We start from the raw sequence: 2,542 nt of genomic DNA on the forward strand, positions 1-2,542 counted from the left end.
CTAAAAACTAATAAAAATATACTAAAAACTAACTAGATTATACTAAAAACATACTAAAAACAATGCCAAAAAGCGTACAAATAATCCGCTCATCAGCAAGCTTAGTAAACCTTTGAGGAGACATCTCTTATGTAACAGCAAATAATAATTGAACCACCATTGTCTGCATAAATACCCCATGAACCAAGTTCAACTATGTGCTTAATAAGGATATGCATACTTCTCTATTTCATTACATTCCCTCTTATTTTTTATGCTTGCTTGGGGACAAGCAAGATTTAAGTTTGGTGTTGTGATGACAAGTCATCATATGATAGTTTTGCAAGCATTTTTCACTTGTTTCATTAGTTTTTATGCACTTTCTTTTATTGTAAGTAAGTAATTTGGAGTGGAATTGCATGGTTTCTTTGAATCAATCAACCACCCTTTAATTGACACAAAATCATGAAGTTTGAGCTAAAATTAATTGTTTTTTAAGTGAGTTTTAAGCTTTGTGAATTTTGTGATACTTTGATTGGTTGTTTTGATTACTTGTAGGTGAAGAAAAGAAAAAAATAAGAAAAGTGTAGCCTAAGGAGCGTGACCCAAGGAAATAAGAAAAGTGTGGCTGCATTCAAGGAACAAAGGCACAAAGCTCTTGCCAAGAGCTTAAAGCTCTTGTGGAGAGCTTTCCTTCAAAAAAATCAAAGGCCAAGCTCTTGCCAAGAGCTTAATCAAGAGCACAAGGAAGAAGGAAACTAGGCAAGCTCTTGCCCAAAGCTCTTGCCAAGAGCTTTCTCCAAGAGCTTTTTCGGGCTTCTTCAAGGAAAAATCAAGGGAAAAAGAGCTCAATAATGCACTCACCAAGACTTGAACCCAAGACCAAGGGGGAGGGAGGTAGCACTACCTCACAAGGAAAATCACTCCATGGGGTTCGAACTAAGTCCCTCAAGGAAGCAAAGCTTTGGGCGCTACTCTTGTGCCATGAAAAATGGGCAGCTCCTACACACCCCAAGGATCGAATCGGGCACCTCAAGGAAGGGAGACTTTGGGCAAGAGCTTTGTTCTCTTGTCACAAGGAAGGAACGTTCGCACACTTTAGCAAGGAAGGGAACCAAAGCTCTTGGCCAAAGCTCTTGCCAAGAGCCGAGCTCCTGGGAGGTGCACCATGGGCCAAAATCCATCAAAAATCCAAATTAATTCATTTCTTCACCAAATTTTAGAGCCCACCCAAATTCTTAGATCCAAATTAGGAAGTGTATAAATAGATGTTAGTTAGATGTAGAGAGGACTTTTTTTTTACCTTATTTTTTGACTTTTTGAAATTGTAATTGGAGAACTTGTTCATTTTGCTTCTGTTTTGAATTCTGTTTGCTCTTCTGGGAAACTTCTGCTTGAATTGGAAGGAGAATTGAGTTTTCCTCCTTTGGGCATTCTCGTTTCCTTCTCTGCAAAGCTTGCTTGAGTCTTGGGTGTGAAGAATTGAAGAAATTCTGTCTCAATCTCACCTTAAGATCTCTTTGTTTCTTTCTGCATAATTCAAATTTCTCTACTAATTCTCATCTTTCATTTTGCTTGCAATTGTTCTTTGAGTTGGATTAAGAAAGGTAGTGAGATCTAGACTTGGTTTTCTAGTCTCTTGACTCCTGAGATCTGACATTTCCTCTCTGTTCATCTGCTGAGGCTTCTTCAAGCTAATTTACTTTTCTATTTGAGATCTATTTCAATTCAAGTCATCCTTTACTCTTGTTACAATTTACTTTTCCTTGTTTAAATTCTGCAATCCCAGCTCCCTGAGCCCTTTATCATTCAAGCACTTTACATTTCTTGCACTTTAAGTTTCTGCAATTTACATTTCTTGTACTCTAAGTTTTTGTCATTTACTTTACTTGTTCTTTAAGATTCAGCACTTTTATTTTCTATTCTCTTTAATTTACTGCAATTCTCCTTTATCCAATTACAATTCATGCAATTTATCTTCTGTCAATTACAAGTCACTCAAATCAAATCCTGTTTGCTTGACTAAATCAACCACTAAACTAAAATTGTTCAATCCTTTAATCTCTGTGGGATCGACCTCACTCATGTGAGTTATTACTACTTGATGCGACCCGGTACACTTGTCGATGAGTTTTGTGTTGGATCGTCTTCCACACCATCAATCATGCTATCTAAAAAAGAGCTCCCTTGCTAAAACATAAATTGAGTTCCTCGGAATGGCTTTTGAAGGTGGATTTTTTCAGCCAGGGGATCATATTGCTAAGGAGTTAATCCATTTCTCTGACGAAAACATGATGGTCAAATATGTTCAACAATTCTTGGCAATCGTAAACTACATCAAAGACTTTATTCCATATGTGACCAGACACACCAGCTAGCTGTCAAAACTCTTGAAAAAAAACCCACCATGGGGACTTGAGCAACCCACAACTGTCAAAACCCTGAAGAAGATAGCATAAGACTCCCCTCCTTTAAAGATTCCTAGCACAGGAAAAAGGATATTACAGACAGATACTAGTGATGAATTCTGGGGAGCTATGTTACTTGAGGAAATTAATTGGAT

This window comes from Arachis duranensis, chromosome 7 (genome assembly GCF_000817695.3).
Source record: "Arachis duranensis cultivar V14167 chromosome 7, aradu.V14167.gnm2.J7QH, whole genome shotgun sequence".
Classification (NCBI taxonomy): Eukaryota; Viridiplantae; Streptophyta; class Magnoliopsida; order Fabales; family Fabaceae; genus Arachis; species Arachis duranensis.